Raw genomic sequence first — 21,340 nt, 5'->3', positions numbered from 1 at the left:
TGGTAGTAGCCAAACTGTGTTTTGTTGAATATCTAAGTTTCTTTGGTATGACTTAACGTGAAATATGCAGAATTTTGTTTTAATGTTCCTCATCTGAATAATGGCAAAATTGATTTAATTTGTTAGCTGAATGTTGGCTATAGTAAGTCTCTTTACTATTCATCTGAAACAAGAAAGAAAATATAGATGCCTTAGGTGGAAGTAATAAATTACCTGTTTAGAATGCAACAGTTTTCAAAGATGAATGAATTTAAAAGTTTTGTTAACTTTCCAAAATTGATCCTTAATTCTTCATATTGAATTACATTGGGGTAAAATACATTTCTTGAAGGACATTGTTTCACAGATCTCCATAAATTTCTTAAAGGCGACCCCATCCCTTTCAATTCTATTTCTTAGGAGTGTTTAAAACGAAATAGCTTACCTGGCTAGTGGAGATTCTGCATAGGACTGAATTTGGGATGATGAAAGTTTTTTAATTTGTTGGGGTATAGTTCTGGTGCCGAGAACAGTATCTAGGAATGGAATTAGTTTCTGACTTTCAGAGGTTTCCCCCCCTAAAAAACAGAACCTGGGTATCATGTATGTCTGGGTGGTAGCTGTAAATTAGTTCAAAGAAAGAGATGGGTTGAGGTTCAGGGAGAAAATGAGCTTCATAGAAGCAGCACCTTAAACCATGAATACTGTCATCACACATAAAATGCTGGCCCTTCTGGTCTTGTGTGTTTCAGTGTTCAGATGTTGGTGACGCAAAGTGGTAACAGACTGAATTTGTAAGGAGAAGGCAACGATTGTGGTTTCTGTGTCTTCCTTACCCAACAGAATATGATGTGCAATTTGGATAATATTCTTTTGGCAACTAAATAGGTTTGGGAAGTTAACCTTATAGGCTACCCAGATATATTTAGGCAGCCAGTACCCAGAGCCCTTATTTTATTACCTGGGTCATAAAGTTTAGAAAATATTTAGCTGCTTTTTAATGGCGGCTAAAAAAAATCAATCCTTTGGTTTTGTTTTATATTACAGACAAAAATTCTGAAAGAACGTCTAAGTGTTATCCTAATAGAAATGGATATATCTTGACAGTGAATGTTTTTAAAGTTACTTTGGCCAGTGTGTTAAAAATAGGTGCGTGGAGTTTGTATTAATACTGACTTCATGCTAATTTGCCATTTTCCCAGTAATTTCAGGAAATAAGAAATGGGTAACATTTGCATTTTATTTAAGTACTCTCATGAGTTTCTGTTAAGGGTGAAAAATATCATTACAGTATTTGTTGGAAAGTCACATACAATTTAAACCTAGTCTGGTGACCACAGAATGCTGTTTTCTTAGTTTGTAAGTCTTTTATAATTGTGTACCCTTTCTTCATTTTGGTTGCTTTAATATAAAATGGAGATTATCATGCTGCCTTTTTTTTTTAACACCAAAATTATATGAAATGAACATACGTGAACTGTTTCAAACATTCGCAGTCCAGCATGTACACTGGTTTTTGATCGGCTTATCACGTGATCAGTGGTCATTAGCTTGTAAGTTTGTATTTTAAAAGAAAACATTTGTTAGGGATGGGATTCCTGTTTTCTCCTGAGAGAAGGCAGAAGTAGTTGTTCCGTTTCTGTGTTTTATAAAATGAAATTTAACCCAAAGGATATATTTCTCTTTTACCTCTTGTGTAGACACTTAGAGTAGCTGCCGTCGTGGCCACAGTTTAATACAGTGGCGTGGAAAATGCTGGTCTTAGAACCGTAAGATTTAGATTTGAGCCGTAGCTTGCCACACAGACTGTTAGCACATCATTTAACCTGAGTCTCAGTTTCCTGATCTGTAAACTGAAGATACAACACACATCACGAAAATTATGCAAAGTAAATGAGGAAATAAAGTTTGTTGTCACCAGTGTCATGTTTTAGAAAAATAATATGTTACTGACAATATTGTTAATTCTGTGTTTTTCAAAAGAAATAAAATAGGTTTGTGGATGCCCGCTATTTTACTCAATAGCACACCCTTCTGACTTAGGGCCTTTTCTTCCACAACATTTTGCGTTTCTCTTTCGTCGCTTCCACAAACCCTGGTCCATGCTTTTGAACTCCTTTCGAGTTTGAACCAGTTAGCCTCTACCACCTGCTAACCCAGTTGTCCGCACCTCTCCAGCTCTTCTCCCCCCATTCGCACTTGCTTGTTTTTATCGGATGATTGAACTGGACTTCATTTGATTTCTCCAAAGATCTAGATTAATACAGGCTTCAAACCGGCAGCTTCTGAACGCATTTGAACTATAACTATAAGGCAAGGTGCATAGGAGCCAGTAGTAATATTCTTTTTTTCGCCTAGGGAAAACAGTTTTGAGAGAAAACAATTAATAAAGCCCCACATCAGCTTGCTTTTTCTTGCATTGTGTGGCGGTTCTAGGTTTTTCACTGATTTCTGCCTACATATCCAGGTTAAAAAAGTTTTCAGTATGAAGTATAAGCTTGTGAAGTGACTCGCCGCATATGCAGGTGCTTCAAAATGTGTGCCCCTATTTGAATTTGTATAGGTTTGTAGTTTTGCTGACTGCAAGAAAAGAAAAGGCGTAGTGCCAGTTCTTACTGGGTCAAGATTTATTTTAAAGTATCAACATTCCCTCAGCTGTTTGATACTTACAAAGGTCCTAGAGATTTTCCTGCCAAAAGGTTTAACAGGCTTTATTCCAGTAAGGAAAATTCTGGGTGCTTATGCCATGGTAGTAACCAAAGCAATGTCTTTGGTGAATTCGTTAATAAAAGTTGCCAGAAGCTTCTACCCTGGAGATGTATGTCTGTTTAAAGAGGCTGGTGAGGGTGGCAAGGACTAGTGGTTCTGTTTGTGTCCTCAGCAGAGCACTAGTGCAGAAGACTTGACCAGTGATTTAAAAACAGGCTCTTAGTCTTTCATGAAATGAGCAGGAGACAGTTGACCAAAGCAATTGGTGCGACACTGTGGAGGCCTTCTTGGGTAGTGGGTTTGTGGACTGCGTCATAGAAGCACATGACCTGAATCTGAGTCCCAGATCTGCCCCTTACCTGTTGTACGACTGGGCAAGTCACTCCCCTCTCTGAGCCGTAGTTTTTTCATCTGTAAGGTTGGATAATATCTATTTTTATAGTAATGATTAAGTGAGATAACATGTGACTTAGTGCTGGTGTCAATAATTGGTATATACTTGCCATACAGTTAATAAAAATCATAACAGCTGGGACTTAACCCTCCAAATAGTTGTTTTAAAAACTTGAATTCTGGGGCTGGCCCCGTGGCGGAGTGGTTAAGTCTGCACGCTCTGCTTCGGCGGCCCAGGGTTCGGATCCTGGGCGCGGACATGGTACCACTCATTAGGCCATGTTGAGGCGGTGTCCCACATGCCCCAACTAGAAGGACCCAAACTAAGATATACAACTATGTACTAGGGGGATTTGGAGAGGAAAAAAAAGCAGGGAAAAAAGAAAGAAGATTGGCAATAGTTGTTAGCTCAGGTGCCAATCTTTAAAAAAAAAACAAAAACTTGAATTCCATGTTGTGTCTTAAAGTGTAGAAATATATTTGAGGTTTCTTAAAAATCTTTAGGAAACCACATTCGAGTCATAGCAGTGTTTACAGGTAAATGAATTGAATTTGACAAGTACTGAGACACTGTGTTGTGGTGGTTTTAAACAAGTGTTGAGTGCTAGCTGTGTCACTTACTGGGTGACTGTTGATTTTGGGTTGATTATCTTACTTCCTAAGGATCAGTGTTCTCATCTGTAAAATGGGAATAACTTTATAGACTTGTGGTGAAAATTAAAGGAATTAAACCATAGAAAACACTTAATGCGGTTCCTGGCACATGGTACGCAGTAAGTTTTGGTTATTCTTGTTAATCCATAGATACCCTTTGGGCATGGCCTTGAGTACTTGTGGGAAATATAGTGCTGAATTTTTTGATGTAATGGTTAATGTTGAAATTTGGAGATTAAGTACTTTTTTCTTTTCATTTGTGTAATGCTTTATCTAGTTGACTTACATGAAGATAAAATACTAAAATATTCTGAATTGCTGGTAGTCAAAACAGCACTTGATTTATATTTTGTAAAAACAGATTTTTACATTGCATCTGCTATGGTCTGAATGTTTGTTCATATTTGTTCAAAATTCCTGTGTTGAAATCTGAACCCCCAAGACAATGGTGTTGGATGTGGGGCCTTTGGGAGGTGATGAGGTCATGACGGCAGAGCCCTTGTGAATGGCATTAGTGCCCTTATGAAAAAGGCCTGAGAGGTCCCCTTTCCCTCCTGCCATCTGAGGTACAGCAGAAAAATGACTCTCTGTGAGCCAGAGAGCTGGGTTCTCACCAAACACCATTCTCCCCACACCTTGATCTTGGACGCCCCAGCCTCCAAACCTGTGAGAAATGACTTTCTGTTGTTTATCAGCCACCTGGTCCACGGAATTCTGTTCTGGCAGCCTGAGCGGACTGAGACAGCATCCACTTTTTTGGTCATTCCATTTCTCTACACTTTTCGTGCAGTCTTTGTTCATGCATCTGCTCCCCTCCGGCTTCATTTCCCGTTTGTAGAGTGACCCAGAGCAGCAGGGGTGAGCAGGAGGAGGTGAGGGTCCTAGTGAGGTCAGCAGACGGGCAGCCTCACCGGGGTCGCGCGTACTCTGGACTGAAGGCCTCGCTGAGGTTGAGTCATGGTGACTTTGTGAAGTTTTGCCAACAGAATCATTTTTATTGCTTTTGTTTACAGTTGTAGAATATGGTGAGAAGATTTTAAAGGAAATCTCTACTTTTCTCAGCAGCTTTCAATAATTGTTTTTGAGTCATAATTCATCCAGTAATTTTTCAAAATGACAGCTAATAAAAGATTGGTAATTGAATAGTTACCGTCTATTGTAGGTATTATATTAAGTATAGCGTTAAGTTTAACCTGTATAAAGTTTGTTTTTTATATCCTCTATTTTGGTTCCATTATGTCTCGAGTAACTTATTAACGGCGTAGGGATTTTACGATTCTAGGAATGTTCAGAGTTTATGAGACTTTTGTGGGGAGGCGGTGTAGGTGGTTGTACTGAGAACTTGAAGACTGAGAGTTTTGGACAGCTATAGTCCTGGCCTTGTTACTGACTGATGGTTTGGCTTTGAGTTAAAAATCAAAACCTGATGACTCTTGGCCCTTTGACTCACACCATGGCTGATCCACAGCTTCCCTTCCCTTCCCGCCTAGGATCACTTCAGGGATGAAGAGGAGCGTCCCAGACGAATGAAGGTGTCGCCCAGCTGCTTTCCAGTGCGTGTGCACCCACAAAGGAAGCATGATTATTCCTGTTCCCTTCATCATGTCCTGATTTATTTGGCCCCGTGCCCTGCTCCTTACCCCCTGACTTCCTCTCCTTCCTTCCCTTTCTCCCCCCTTTGCATGAGCGCTAATGCGCTAATAGTTCTGCACAACCTGGTTAGCCGTAGAGTGGTTACGAGCACAATTTTACTATTTAAATTATCTTAAAGCTCTATATTTGGACTGCGTTTGCTTTGGTCAGATGTTTATTTTCAATTCTTAATGAAGAACCAACACTATTTATAAAATTATTTCTATGAGAAAATATGGCACATTGAGAGATCTTGTTTCGTTGTCACATGACATCTTCTCTAGGCATGCAGCATAAAAAAGGGGGAGAACACCTGACACCCGTCTTCATTTTAGTTCGACTTAACACATTGTAGGAAACTGTGTGGATATTTGAAAATATTTTTGTATCAATTAAAATATAAGCACTGGAAGACCTTACTAAAATAGCTCAAACAATGAGGGATATATCACCTTATTCAGCAGGAAGTTTGCACTGCGGGTTGTTAATTGTCATAATGATGGTATCAAGAACCTGCATGGTATTTTCCATTTTTCTACTCTGTATCTTGAGTATTTTGGCAGTGTCATTCTTCATGGTTGCAAGATGGCCATTTTTCCGTGCACTTTTTTTTTTTTTTTGGTGAGGAAGATTGGCCCTGAGCTAACATCAGTTGCCAATCCTCCTCTTTTTGCTTGAGGAAGATTGTCACTGAGCTACCATCTGTGCCAGTCTTCCTCTATTTTGTATGTGGGATGCTGCCACATCATGGCTTGATGAGCCATATGTAGGTCTGTGTCAGGGATCCGAACCTGTGAACCCTGGGCTGCTGAAGCAGAGCATGGGAACTTAACCACTATGCCACTGGGCCAGCCCCTGCTTTTTTTTTTTTTAAGTGAGGGAAACATTTCCTAGTAAACTTGATTGGCCATAATTGCATCATGTGCCTGTGCCTGAACCCCTGATTGTCTGAGTAAACACTACTTGTCATAGTGGCTTGACCTCCTCAAGATTCACCTCATGAGAGGAAGAGAGTGAGCATTCTGCCAGCATGTAAGGAAGGGTGAGGATGTCTTTGAGAGGGCTACACAGTGTCTGTCACAGCTAAGGAAGATCACAGTTTGTTAATTTCTGCAGACTTTCCTATGAGATCACAAAGTACAGACAGTCATGCCTTGATTCATTCAGTATCTATTTACTCTTCTCGGCCCTGAGGATAGAGCCGTGAACAAGAGGGGGAAATGGCTGCCCCTTGGAGCTCACATTCTGTTGGTGAGATAGAGAAACAAGGTAGAGAAGTTCAGTTTCGTGGTCTCTCATGAACAAGTGCTAAATAAAAACTGAAGCAGAGAAGGGAGCACGGAAGGTCTGGGCAGGGGCTGTGTGAGGTTTCAGATTATGTCCAGGGAGGGTCTCACCTCGATGACTTGAGTAAAGTCTAAGTGGGTGTGGGAGCTAGCACTTCAGCTCTCTGGGGAGAGGAGTGTTCTAGTCAACGGCCCTGTGGCTAGAGTGAGGCGAATGAGTGAGACACACAGGAAGTGAGCTCAGAGCCGGGAGCTACTGGACAGTTCGGAGCAAAGGAGTGACCCAATATAACAGTTTCACAGAATCGCTTCAGCAGTTGTGTTAAATAGACCCAAGGACGTTAAAAACAGAAGCAAAGAAACGAGTTAGGAGGCTGTTGTAATACTCCAGGAGAGATGATGGGGCCTTGAATGGGGGCAGCGAGAAGTGGTTGGCTTCTGGATGTTCCCAAGGCAGAGCCCTCAGAATTTGCTGACAGACTGGATGTGGGCTCCGAGAGGAGGAGAGGCATCCAGGATGGCAGCCAGGGTTTTGCCCTGAACAATGAGAAGAATGCAGTTGATATTATTTGAGATTAGGAAGAACAAGGACTCAGTTATCGACATGTTAAATTTGAGATGTCAATAAACAATTTATGGATGTCAAATGGAAATGTCAAATAAACAACTGGATTTATATTTCTTAAGGATGGATCAATATATATTTTTAAAAAGGATGACATTGGCCATTAATAATAAGAAATGGCTCTTAAAAGAATATAAATTCAAAAAACAACAAGAAGAGAACAGGAAATGGAGAAATAAAGTGTTATATGGGGAGGGATATTTTATGTTCCATTGAACAAATACAGGGAAACACTGGAAGTAATTTTAAAATAGAGTATGCAAAGAAGCATTTGTATACTCAGCATTTATTTAGCGCCTGCTATATTCTGGTTTCAAAAATTGCATATTAAATATATTTTTTCTTTGAATCAGTGTCTCATTTTTAAAGCCCAAAACCATGTTAAAAAGATTCGTAAACAGCTGGGGGCCGGCCCAGTACTGCAGCGGTTAGGTTCACACATTCCACTTTGGTGGCCCACAGTTTGCTAGTTCGGATCCCGGGTGCAGACCTACACTCCACTGGGCAAGCCATGGTGTAGTAGGCATCCTACGTATAAAGTGGAGGAAGATGGGTACAGATGTTAGCTCAGGGCCAGTCTTCCTGAGCAAAAAGAGGCGGATTGGTGACAGATGTTAGCTCAGGGCTAATCTTCCTAAACAAACAAACAAACAAAAAAATATACATAAAGGGGTCAGCCCTGTGGTGTAGTGGTTAAGTTTGGCACGCTCGTGTTCGCAGGTTCGGATCCTGAGTGCAGACCTATACCACTCATCAGCCATGCTTTGGCAGTGACCCACATATAAAGTGGAGGAAGATTGGCAGAGATATTAGCTCAGGGCTAATCATCCTCAGCAAAAAAAACCAAAAAGAAATAAACAAACAAAAAATATATTTATACACATGCACACACATAAAAGGAGAAATATACCACAAGGACCAATGGTATGGATTTAGTTTATGTCTGTTTCCTCTGTAGTAGGATGCAATGATGCTTCTCAAGGATGTGTGTTGTTAACAAATATGTTATTTTCCCTCACCCCAACTTCCTCAGTATTGTAGAGCCTACAGTTAATGCTCAGGCATATCATTCGATGGCAATCCAAGCCAAGAGAAAGGATCGGTACGATATATCTTATGTGATGTATAAATCAGGATGAGTGGCTTTTCTTTTGAAGAGGAATTAGTCCAAGATGCCTTTTAACCAGATTGTTGTACTTGTTTGCATTTAATAAGGATGCAGCACATAGCTAAGATTTTCAGTCTGTGTGCATCATGTAAAATCTAAGAAGCACCTTGCAAAGTACCTTTCATATGGTAACTTCTCAAGAAATATGTAGATAGAAAATCTGGCATAGAACATCAGTAACATTTCTAACTTACTTTAAAATTTTTAAAATATTGTGCTACATAAAGTAGGTGTTGCTTGATAAGATGTGCCCTACCTATAATGCAGGGTTGTTGAGAAATTGAATTATATCTGTCAGATAAAAGTACTGTATAATAAATTCAAGGAATTATTTATTAGGCAGAGAGATCTTTCTCTTTAAGATGAGTTAGGCTTTTCTCATCACATGTTTGGCCAATCAGGATAAATATATGACCACTGGTCTATATAACCAATGAGGGGAAGTGTTTATGTTTAGAGGGGAAACACTGTTTGTTCACAACCTGAAGTATATGGAATTACTTCAGTTTGCCTGTTTCTCATGTTAAGTAATTTTCACAAAATGACCATCTCCCATGAGAGAGTTCTGCAAATTTGCAGTAATTAAGGAAGCATTTATGCTTAGTTTTATTTGAGTCCAAATTGATGGTAGTTCTGAATTAGCCTCATTCCTTGATTGACCAAGCCATAAGTTTTTATCTGCAAGTCTATTTTCAAGTTCTTGTGTGTATCTCTTTGTAGACTCCTTTGTTTTTGTTTTTGCTTCTTTTGGGGGAGGTAGATTTGCCCTGAGCTAACATCCATTCCCAATCTTCCTCTTTTTTTTTTTTTACCTTGAGGAAGATTGGCCCTGAGCTAACATCTGTGCCCATCTTCCTCTATTTTTTGTATGTGGGATGCCTCCACAGCATGGCTGATGGGTGGAGTAGGTCCACACTGGGGATCCGAAGCTGCGATCCTGGGTGACCAAAGTGGAGCATGTGGAACTTGAACCACTCAGCCACGTGGGGCCAGCCCCTGTTTTTGTTTTTAAAAAAGGAGTTAAGAAAATCTCTTGCCTCGTGGTTAACATTGTTCATTAGTGCAAATTATTAAGATGCATACCTCAACAAGATTCTTGTCAATGTAAAACTCTGATATGCCACAATATAGCAGCTTATTTTTATGTCTACAAGAATAAATTTAAATTATGAAGCACAGTATTAAAATGATCTCCCAAGAACCCAGCAACCAACATGGCGCCAGAACTTTACTCAGAAACCCGAGTCTCTCAGCATGTGCCTCGCCTTGCCTGTATCTCTGCCCCTACTGCCCTCCTGACCCCCAGCACTCTTCAATTCTGTATTAATCATTTGCTTTCTTTTTAGTAATACTGGTTTTATCACATGGATCTTTAAAAAATCTGCTGTTTCATTTTACTTTTTTGAGTTTTGTAAAAATGGTAGCTTTATGTAGTCTTCTGAGACTTGCTTTTTTCATTCATTGTGGTTTTTTGAAATTTATTTATATTGTTATATGTAGTGGTTTGTTTATTTCACTGCTGAGTAATAGTCCATTGTATAAACTTATTTACTGTCTTACTGGTAGACATCTGGGTTGTTGCTGGATGTTTTTGTTTGCTTGTTTTATTTATTTTTGATAATATATCTGTACATTAATACAGGTATCTGTGTGTATATATAGTGTATATATAGCTATTACAAGCATTGCTAATGTCCACTTTCTTTTATGTGTGTTCTGGTGCACATGTGCAAGACTCTAGGATACACTTCTAAGAGTAGAAGTGTAGGAATGTTCAATTCTATGAGATAATGCCAGATTGTTTTCCAAAGTCGTTGGACCAGTTTATTTTCCACTAGTAATATATCAGAAGCTGCCATTGAGCCAAATCATTGCCAAAATTTGGAAATGTCAGGCTTCTTAACTTTTCCCAAATAGTGGCTGCAAATTGGCATCTTACTGTGGTCTTAATTTGCTTATCTGTGATTGCTCATGAGGTTGAACATCTTTTCATGTGATTATTCTTTCATGGTATTGCTTTCATTGTGATATTGGTATTTTTCTTCACAAAATGCTTGCTTATGTCTTTTGTCCATTACGTACTTAAAATTTTGTCCATTACGTACTTAAAATATGCATTAAGTGCATTTCTTTTTTGTATTTTTAAATTTTTGAATAACACACTTATAGAAAAGTTGCAAGTACAATGAAGAGGAAATGGTTTTCTTCTGAAGATTTGATTTGATGCCCCATCACCCATGAATAAACGAGTGTATGTTTTCTACAAACAAGGACGTTGTCCCATAAACCAGAATAAAACCATCAAAATCAGGAAATTAACATTGATGCATTACTATCATCTGATCCTCAGATCTCGTTCAATTTTTACAGGTCGTCCCAGTAACGTCATTTATAGCAAAAGGATCCAGTTTAGCATCACGCCTTGCTTTTTACTTGTCATGTCTTTTTAGTCTCCTTAAAACTGGAACAGTTCTTCAGTCTTTGTTTGACGGTAAAGACCTTGGCACATTTGAAGACTATAGAAGCCAGTTATTTTGTAGACTGTGCTTTCCTTTAGGTTTGTCTGCTGTTTCCTAATGATTAGATACAAGTTATGAAATTTGGGAGGAATGGCAGAGACATTATACTGTCTTATCTTTGTGTTTTGTCAGGTGGCACACAATTTTCATTTTGGCCCATTATTCTTGCTATTCATTTGGATTGCTTGATTAAGATGGTGTTTGTCAGGTTTCTCTACTGTGAAAGTACTCATTTGCCCTCTGTAATTAATGATTATTTTGTGTGGAAGTGCTTTGAAACTGTGTACATATCTCCTTCCTGATCAAACTTTAATTAATTGATTTATTTGTATCAGTGTGAGTTCATGATTCCGTATTTTATTCACTGACCTATAATCCATTACTACTGTTACTTATTTTGATGCTCATCTTGCCCTGAATTAGCCAGCAGGATCCCTTTCAAGCTGGCTTCTGTCTTCTTTCGAGGTGTCCTTCGTCGGTCATACTGCTACCTCCAGTTTCCCTCCCACCCTGGAGTTAAATCACATTTTCTCCCTTTTTTGTACCTCCTTCTCTAACAGTGAGAAACTTGCTTACCATTAACCCAAATTTACTTATTTGAGCAGTCTCACTATCTGTAGTCAATCCACCATATCCATTGCACCCCTCCCCCAAATTCTGTTTGGGCTTCAAAGACCTTTCACATAGAAGGCCTCCCCACTCTGCTTGGACTCCTCCATTGCACAGCTTGGTGCATCTTTCTGTGGGCACCCTCCTGCCCCTGTGTGGGCAATGACACCCAGTATTGGACCACTGCTGTGCAGGGTCCTGCTGCCCCCAAACCTCCCTTCCAGAGCATGGGCTCTGACTCCCTCCGCTCCTCTGTGGACACCCCCTCATCCTGCTCGGGCTCTGACAGAATGCCCCTCTGCGTTTTGCCCATTTTTAATTCAAATGTTATGGGGTACACATACACACACACACACACATTCTGGATATCAAAATCTCTTTTGGCAATGTGCTTTGTCGTGTTGTAGTTCATCTTTTCATTTGTCTTTGTTGTCTTTGTTGATGAATATAAGTTTTTGATTATAATGTAGTTGAATTTACCAATCATATGCTTAATGGTTAGCCCTTTCTGTGTCTTAAGAAAGCCTTCCCTACTCTGACTTCATGAAGATATTCTCTTATAGTTTATTTTTAGAATATTAAAAGCTTGCCTTCTCTACTTAAAACTTTAATCCCTCTGGAATTTATTTTTTATATGTTATACAGTGAGGACCCAGTTTCTTTTTTATCCCCCAAATAAATAACGAGTTGTGTCAGCACTATTGAATGATTCCTCCTTTCCCCAGCGATCTGCAGCGCCACTTTTGTCAACATCGCTCTCCTTATATGTGAAGGTCTGTCTCTTCTCCAGCAGACAGTTTCTCTTGTCCAAGAGTAGGCTGACTTCCTTGGTGCAGCTTTAGAATTGGTCTCAGCATAGGGAGGGCAAGGTCCCTACTGTATTCTTTTTTGGTTGAGTGACTTGTCTGTTATGGGCTTTTACTTCTCCTTTGTATACTTTAGAATCGACTTATAAAACCTTTTGGATTTCTATTGGCATTGCATTAAATGTATGCTTTCAATTTAGGGAGAATTGTCATTTTATGATATTGAGTCTTTCTATCATGAACACGGTATGTCATCCCATTTATGTAGGTTGTATTTAGTGTCTTCCACTATATTTTCTCCATATAGAACTCACAGTATTTGCAAGTTGCTTTTATTCATTAGGTACTTTTTGTTGTTGGATATTTTTAAAATGCTATTTTCTGTTTGTTACTGGCATGTAAAAATACAGTTGATTTTTAAAAAGTGATTTATATTTAACCACAATGAATTGATACTAACAAACCTGTTCAGATAAATGTGAGACATGCTCAAAAGCAAATAGGTAAGATTAGAAGTCCAGGTTTCATGCTGAAATTACTTTCAGTGTTTTAGTAAATACTGGATGAATAGTCACTTTTTTTTTTTTTAAAGATTTTATTTTTTTCCTTTTTCTCCCCAAAGCCCCCCGGTACATAGTTGTGTATTCTTCGTTGTGGGTCCTTCTAGTTGTGGTATGTGGGACGCTGCCTCAGCGTGGTCTGATGAGCAGTGCCATGTCCGCTCCCAGGATTCGAACTAACGAAGCACTGGGCCACCTGCAGCCGAGCGCGCGAACTTAACCACTCGGCCACGGGGCCAGCCCCGAATAGTCACTTTTTTTTTTTACAGCTTTATTGAGATATATTTCACATACAATAAAATTCACCTGTTTGAAGTGTTCTTTATGGTCACACAGGTGTGCAACCAATACTACCATCTAATTTTTGAATGTTTTTATGACCCTGAAAAGGAAACCCATACCCATTAGCAGTCACTCCCCGTTCTCATCCTCCCCCACCCCCAGCCCTACACAACTACTAATCTGTTTTCTGTCTCTGACTTTGCCCATTCTGGACATTTCACATAAATGAAATCATACAATGCATGGTTTTGTGTGACTGGCTTCTTTCACTCAGCGTGATAATTTTCAAGGTTCTGTTGTAGCATGTACTGCTACATTCTGATGTACATTTTAGGGCTGAATAATATTCCATTGTACTAGATATATCACATTTTTTTACCCCTTCATCAGTCGATGGACACTTAGGTTGTTTCCAATCTTTGGCTGTTATGAATAATAACTGTTATGAGCATGCCTATATAGATTTTTGCACAGATGTAAATTTTCATTTCCCTCCTGTTTATTCTTAGGAATAAGAATTTCTGGGTCATAAGTTAACTCTGTGGTTAACTTTTTAAGGAACTGCCAAACTGTTTTCCTTAGCAGTTGTACCATTTTACATTTCCACCAGCAGCATATGACAGGTGAATAGTCATGTTAAGTCTACTTTTGCATTCTCCAAAGAGTAATTGTTATACATTAGGCTTATCTTACCTTATGATTATTATTTTAAATGGAGAGAAATGACAACTTATTTTAGATCGGATTCATTTTAAAGCAACTTTTATGGTTCTGTAAAGAGTATATCTTTTTAAAATTTTTTTACAGCCTTATTGAGGTATAATTTACATACCATACACTTCACCCATTGTAAGTGTTCAGTTTAATGATTTTGAGTCAGCTTATTCAAATGTGCAACCATCACCACAGTCTAGTTTTAGAACATTTTCGTCGCTCCAAAGAGTTCCTTCATGCTCATTGCAGTCAATTTCTGCTTCCTTCTCCTGTCCTAGGAAATGATCTGCTTTGTCTCCCTGTAATTTTGGCTTTTCTAGACATTTCATATATAAATTGAATCCTCCAAATAGAGTCTTTTGTATCTAGCTTCTTTCACAAAGCATTATGTTTCTGAGGGTCATCCTTGTGAGTGAATTATTAGTTCATTTCTTTTTTTTAGTTGTCACTTTATGCTTATCTTTTCATTAGTTGATGGATATTTGGATTGTTTACAGCTTTTGGCTATTGTAATTGATGCTACTAGGATCATTTTCATACAAGTTTTGTGTGGACATGTATTTTCATTTCTCTTGGTCAGATATCCAGGAGAGAAATCGCTGTGTCATATGGTTAAGTGTATAAGTGAATGTTTAACTCTCTCCTTTTTTTTTTGTTTTTTGTGTGTGTGTGAGGAAGATCGGCCCTGAGCTAACGTCTGTTGGCAGTCTTCCTCTTTTTGCTTGAGAAACATTGTCACTGAGCTAACATCTTTGCCGCTCTTCTTGTGTTTTATGTGGGATGCCTCCACAGCATGGCTTGATGAGTGGTGCTAGGTCCGTGCCCAGGATCTAAACCCGCGAACCCTGGGTCACTGAAGCAGAGCCCACAAACTTAACCACTACACCACTGGGCTGGCCCCATGTTTAACTTTTTAAGAAACTGCCAAACTCTTTTCCAAAGTGTATATACCATTTTACATTCTCATCAGGCAATGTACGAGGGTTTCAATTTCTGCCTATCCTCCTCAACCTTTGAAATTTTTAGTCTTTAAAAAAAAATCATTCTAGTGGATGCGTAGTGGAATCTCATTGTGGTTTTATTTGCATTTCTCTAATAGGTAATAATGATGAGCATCTTTATTAAATATTCATGGGTCTTTGGTGAAATGTCTTCAAATCTTTAGTCCATTTTTAAAAAGTGGATTATCTTCTTTTTCTTGAGGTCTGAGGATTTAATATGCTTGATACCATTTATTTACCATGTATATGATTTGCAGTTATTTTCTCCTATTCTGGGGGCTTGTCTTTTATCTAAATTATGTCTTTTGAAGAATTTTATGAAGTCGAATTTTTCCTTTTTTTCTAATGGATTGTACTTTTGTTGTCATATTTAAGAAATCTTCTCCTAACCTAAGGCCACAACACTTTTTCCTATTCCTTCTTTCAGAAGTTTTGTAGTTTCAGTTCTTACAATTTGAATTATGATCCATTCCGAGTTATTGTTTTTGTATGTTTTGAGAGAAAGGTTTACATTTATTTATTTTTGCATGTGAATGTCCACCTGTTTCAACACCATTTATTGCTGTACCATTGAATTGCTGTAGCACATTTGTTGAAAATCGAATGATAGGGGGCCAGCCCCGTGGCCGAGCGGTTAAGTTCTTGCGCTCTGCCTCGGTGGCCCAGGGTTCCACTGGTTCGGATCCTGGGTGAGGACATGGCACGGCTCATCAGACAACATTGCAGTGGCATCCCACGTGCCACAACTAGAAGGACCTGCAACTAGAATATACAACTATATACTTGGGGGATTTGGGGACAAAAAACAGAAAGAAAAAAAAAAGAAAATTGAATGACCATGAATGTGTTTCTTCTGGGCTCTCTATCCTATTTCATTATCTGTGTGTTTATCTCTGTGCCAGTATCACACTGTGTTGGTTATTATGGCTTTATAGGAAGTTTTGAAAATAGATAGTTTAAGTCCTGCAATTTTAATCTCTTTTCCAAAATTGTTTTGAATAGTCTGGGTCCTTTGTACTTTCATATATATCTTAGGATCAATTTCTACGTAAAAAAGCGTGATGGGATTTTGATAGATCAATTTGGGGATAATTGCCATCTTAACAATATTGAGTCTTCCAATCCATGAACGTGGAACGTATCTTCCTTTATTTGGATCTTTTTAAATTTCTCAACAATGTTTTGTAGTTTTTAGTATACAGGTTTTGCACTTCTTTTGTTAAATTTCCTCTTAAGTCGCTTATTCGTTTTGCTACTATTGTGAGTGGAATTTTTTAAATTTCACTTTTGGATTATTTATTTCTAGTATATAGAAATGCAATTAATTTCTGTATATGGATCTTGGATCCTACAACCTTTCTTACCTTTCTTAGTCATTTTAGTAGCTTTTTTTAGACTCCTTAGAATTATCTACATACAACATAATGTTGCCTGCAAAGAAGGACAGTTTTAACTTCTTTTCCAGTCTCTGTGTGTTTATATTTCTTCCCGATGGCAGTGAGTAGACTCGCTGGTACAGTGTGAGTAGTGGTGGCTAGGACAGGCATCCCTGCCTTTCTCCCAGGGTTGGAGGAGAGACCGTTCAGTCTTTCACCATTAAGTATGGTGCTCACTGTGGACGCTTGTCCCAGAAAGGAAGAATTGTTTTCACGTGGAAACAATCAACTAATGTAATAGACCTTATGAATATAATACAGGACCAGAAGCCCATGAGTATCTCAGTAGATGCAAATAAAAAAATCAAGGAAACAGAGAACAAATAACATAATTAAAGAGTTTAAATAAAGTAAGAGGTAGAGAGGAAGCTACTTTACATAAAGTGGTGAGGAAATGCTCCTCTGAGGAAGTGACGTTTAAGCTGGTATCTCCACAGCCTGAAGGCCCTCAGCATGCGAGGAACGTGAAAGCAGCTCAGCACTTCCAATGCCTCGTGTCGTTCACCTTTTGATGCCCACACAAGAGACAGTGCTTCGCCCCTAAGGTTGGTTCATCTAACAAATGTATAGCTTAGTATCTTGCTTTCTTAGCATGATGTTCTGATCATTTTGCCATGTCTGTCATTAAATATTCTTTGAAAACATATATTTTAATGCATAATATTCCACAATATAATTGTAACCAAGTGATTTAAATGTTTTCTTATTCGTAAACGTGCTTTCTGTCTTCACGATTCAGAACACATCTGGCACATGCTGGTCATTGACTTGGATTTAAGGCTAATTTGCCCATTTATTAATATAAGACAATTTTTAAATATTCATCTGTGAGAGTAGTTTTTTATATTATCTTTTGCTAATTTTTTAAATATTCTTTTAATTTATCTTTCATGTGCTCATATGTTTAGCTCAAAAGGGTTAAAACAATGCTTTAATAGAGACCAACCATTAAAACAAATAATTCTAGAACATGGCAAAATACCAGACAAAAATTGCGAGCTCTGGATATTTTTAACTCTTTACGTGGAAAATGTAGACCCGTGAACTTCATGTACTGTTACCACAGGTTTCACTCTACTTGAATTGAGACCATTGTAGGCGGGTAATGCTACAGAAAAGTCAGGATTTATGTTCCAGAGAATTGCCAAGGCCTCGTCTTTGTTTCAAGTAAAACATGCCAGAGTTTGAGTTCCATTCTAAGCTCTTATTAATTTTGTGATTTGGGGTAGCTTAAACTCAGTTTCCTCATCTATAAAATGGGGGTGAGAATAGTCATCGCAGAGGGTTATTTTAAACTTCATGAATCAAAGGGCTAGCGCAGTGTCTGACACACAGTAACAGGCCCGTACCTGAGAGCTCTCTTTACCTTTTAAATCTCTCACATCCTGGGAGTCTTGCTAAGAGCAGGGGATGTGAGGGTTCATGCTTCAGCCCTCACCAGCTGTTCCTGACACGTGCATTAGTAATGTTCCTCTGAAGAGGTTTGCTTTTCCTCTTGTCATTTTCTTCATGAAAGTGTCGTGTCTGGAGAATCTTTCTTGTCTGCACGTGTACCAAAAAAAGATTAGGCCCAAAAGGTGGTATTTTAAAGTACCATTCAGTTAGATCTTTTGACATCAACTTGTGGGTCACTATTTGTAGCATTCGTAAATATAGTTATGGTTACTTTCTTTTTCCAACTTAAAATAAAAGGTTATACTTGTTTATTTTTCAAGAAGGAAAGAAATGTAATTGAAACTGAACAATTAAATTCTACTTGAATTTCAGTGGTTTAATAGGTAATTTTGAGAAGGAGCAAGATTGCCTTGGGTATAGATTCTGAGGAGGGGACTGGGGATTTAGGAAGTTCCCAAGTCCCTGGCACATTCTAATAGGAATACATATGATTGCAAATGCGGTTATTTTTAAGTTCCTGTGTAAATTACTGCCTTCTAGTTAAAAATAATCAGGAAAAGAGGTTGTTCCCTACTCCTGTTAGAATTCCTATCAGAATTTCTAGTCAAGGTCCAATCTGATTCCAAGATCTCTAATTTTGGGGCATGACCCTTAACCAACCCTTCTCATTGTCTGTTTCTCTTCCGTAAAATGGGATAATGCCTTCCCTGCTCATTTCACTGAGTTATGAAACTCAAATGAGGTCATGTCCATGAAAGCGCTTTGTCACTGGTAAAGCATGTAGCTTACTAATTATTTCTCCGGTTCATCCTGTCGGACCTGCCCTTTTCTCACTGCAGTTTGGTAGGTCGCTGGTGGGGTGATGTGACAGCCCAGGACTCTGTAATGTGCAACACCCCCAGGAGTATTTCTCCTATACTTGTACTAGGGAGTGGACAGTTGTGGACTGTTGCTACTTTCATCTTTTAATTTGTTTTATTTATTAAAAAAGTAATGCATGTTTATTGTAAAGAAACTAGAAAATATAAGTCACCACAAAGAATAAAAATTACCTCTAAATGTAGAAGTAATTGCTACATTTATTTTGTATACCTTTGAAACAAAAATTCAGTTATACTGAACATATATATGTTCAATTATACTGACCAGTGTTCTATTTCCTGTTTTTATCACTTAATAATACGTAATAAGTTGTATGGAATGATATGCTATACTTTTTTAAATAATATTTTAATGGCTACATAGTATCCCATCATGTAATATATCAGAATTTATTTAACTAGTCCCAAACTTTTTATTTTGACATTTAATGCTGTTTTTTAAATTTTTTACTATTAGAAATAAATAATGTATATAATGATTCTCTTTTTTTTTCATTAGGATAAATCCTAGGCTTGGAATGCTACATTGAGGCATATAACGTTTTAAGAAATTTTATTTTTTTCGCAGCTTTATTGAGGTATAATTGACATATAATAAACTGTACATATTTAAGGTGTACAATTTGATAAGTTTTGACATACGTGTACACCCATGAAACACAATTAAGATAATGCCTTTTTGTAATCCCTGCTTCCTGCACCCTCCTCCCCTTCCATCCCCCGGCAACCACTGGTCTGTTTCCTCTCCCTGTAGATTAATATGCATTTTCTATAATTTTATGCAAATAGAATCACACACTGTGTGTTCTTTTTTGTCTGGCTTCTTGTACTCAGCATAATCCTTTTGAAATTCACCCATGTTGTTGTTTATATCAATAGTGTATCTTTCTTTGTTGCTGAGTAGTAAATATTCCATTGTATGGATATATCATAATTTATTCACCTATTCATAAGCATTTGAGTTGTTTCCAGATTTTGGCTATTAACAATAAAGCTGCTTTGGACGTTGGTGTACAAGTCTTTCTGTGAACATTACGCATTTTGTGCTGAAATGGTTACATAGGTGGTATTTTGAAACAGAAAAGGCTTAATATGAAAGAAACTGTACCTATTTTTTTCTTCTTTTTTTTCCTTTTTTGGAAGTATACTTATTGGAGAATTTAGAAGTTTTAGATATAACTTAGTTGAATTAATTTGACAGAAATTTGAAATTAACAAGGTTAATAAGTGCATCCTAGCAACTATATATCTTTCTCACAGTTTTTTTTTTTAAGAACTGCTTTTATTAAGTAAATATATTGTCTAGAAAGCAAAAATCTCTTGCTTTCCTTTAATGAACAATTGATATTTCATAAACAATCCATGTCTCGCTGTCAAATGACTTCTGCTACATTGAATTTGAGCAAGAGAAGGTATTGGGAAAAGTTTATAGAACTTCACGAAAGATATTCTAGAATCTGATTTGGAATATATGCCAAACTATCCTTTTCCTCTTCTTAAGATGCTGAAGGAGGAGCGGGCAACCCGAAGACTCTAGATGACATCAGAGCGACTTTTCAACAGCCCTCTCAATTTCCTTTCTCAGAAATCAGAGACTCAAATTTTGGAGATAGAGGGTGAGATAATTTTTCCTGAGTTCTTAAGTTTTAATCATTGTGATTTTAATATATTTTAGACAATCCTTTCTTAGCTATAAATTAGCTTGTAATCACTAGATTTGTATTTTGAGTTTTATTTACGCACAGTATTTCATTTAGGCAATATGGTTTTTTAAAAAAGTGAATGAGATACAATTCTATAGCTAAGGAACTTACAAGGAAAGGATAAATATGGTAATATTTAATCAAACAGTAGAAAGCGGTTAAATGCCGTAAGAAAGACACAAAAAATATTCTTGAGAATTCAAAGGTGTGGATTACTCCTGGAGAGAGGCATTGGGAAACTTGAAATAAGAAATAGTATTTGTGTTGATGATACTTAATTTGTTTTTACCAAAAACCAGAGAAAATGGACAGTTAATACAAAACCTGAAATAGCAATCTGATTTCAGATAAAAAGTTAATTATTGTTTTGAGGAAAAATAGAAGCATGTTTGGTTATTGTGGATTTATTGTAGTCAAAGTCAATGATTACTTTTCGAATTATATAAAATGGTTGCCTCTTACAAGGCAAGTAGTATATTAGCATTTCTGAGAAATAATAGAATAATCTAATTAAATTAACGCAAGTAACTGGGCAGTGCAACAGAAAGCGATGACTGAGTGGTTAATTCTACTTGGATTAACACTCCTGTTTTCTAGTATAGCTACAACCTAAACGAATTTGTCATGTCTTAAGCTCTTGGACTTACGCTGCTCCAAGTGAACTGTGAAGAGACACAGTGATTGATCATTGTGCTGCTAATTAGTTGTGAAGAGTTCACTTTGAATTTGCAAGCTGAAAACTCTGGTCAGAAGAGAGAACAGATAGAATCTCCCAAAATGCACAGTGTTTTCATGGACCGTGATGTTTCAGAAGGGGCACGGCCACTTTGAGCCAGATCTGTTCTTTCCTGAATATGGTTGGCACGGTGATAATACTAACTCCTTTTTCTTCGCTGTTGTGATTAAATTCAGAAAACCTAATGGTGAAGTTGTTATTTTAATCATTCTGTTTATCTTTTATTTTCATCACCCTGCTTATCCTTTTTGA

At 37.7% G+C, this 21,340-nt stretch overlaps 1 protein-coding gene across 5 annotated transcripts in view; it reads left to right on the top strand.

The window, feature by feature from the left end:
* Window positions 1-21,340, top strand: part of NRIP1 (nuclear receptor interacting protein 1) — a 93,206-nt gene that overhangs the window by 27,160 nt on the left and 44,706 nt on the right. For 2 of the 5 annotated variants that reach the window (XM_046648044.1, XM_046648045.1), the window contains exons 3-4: window positions 16,811-16,918; window positions 20,151-20,265. The exons of 1 other annotated variant lie outside the window; for it this stretch is intronic. The gene's annotated coding sequence lies outside the window, so the exon portion shown is untranslated. Of the gene's footprint in view, window positions 1-5,225; window positions 5,289-16,810; window positions 16,919-20,150; window positions 20,266-21,340 lie in introns of all 5 variants that reach the window. 2 more of the 5 variants (XM_046648046.1, XM_046648047.1) reach the window with 2 other exon arrangements.

The sequence above is a fragment of the Equus quagga genome, chromosome 21, assembly GCF_021613505.1.
Source record: "Equus quagga isolate Etosha38 chromosome 21, UCLA_HA_Equagga_1.0, whole genome shotgun sequence".
Classification (NCBI taxonomy): domain Eukaryota; kingdom Metazoa; phylum Chordata; class Mammalia; order Perissodactyla; family Equidae; genus Equus; species Equus quagga.
Note: the sequence above shows the minus strand (reverse complement) of the source record. Positions and strands in the feature narration are given on the sequence as shown.